The sequence below is a fragment of the Penaeus monodon genome, chromosome 15, assembly GCF_015228065.2.
Source record: "Penaeus monodon isolate SGIC_2016 chromosome 15, NSTDA_Pmon_1, whole genome shotgun sequence".
In the NCBI taxonomy this organism is placed as follows: domain Eukaryota; kingdom Metazoa; phylum Arthropoda; class Malacostraca; order Decapoda; family Penaeidae; genus Penaeus; species Penaeus monodon.
In genome coordinates this window covers 27,079,353-27,079,754 of record NC_051400.1, presented here as the reverse complement: position 1 = coordinate 27,079,754, position 402 = coordinate 27,079,353, and positions in this window count along the sequence as shown.

The following is a 402-nucleotide window of genomic DNA, read 5'->3' as shown; positions in this document are numbered from 1 at the left end:
TGTAAATATATTTTTTCTTCAACAAACTTTTAAAAAATCCAGAATCAAAATTTCTGTTTGATAGAAAGAAAAGAAAATCGAATACGAATTTATTTACTTACAGTTTATATACACACCGCGTAGCAGTGGTGTTTTCTCCTGTCATATTGTTATTGATTCATGTTATTTGTAAGCTGTGGTTGAAGCCAAATATAATATAGTTATCCCTCCTGTCCTCGTTTTTTGTTTATTTGACCTTCGTCTCTCGCGGAAACCATATGCATTTCGGGCACAAGGACAATATGGGTAGAATATAGATCTACCGATGTGATGATATAAATAAAAAATTGCTAAAAAAGAATGGATGCGTGAAGAAAAGAACAGACGGGAAGTAGAATGAGATGGATATAGATAAAAGGCAAG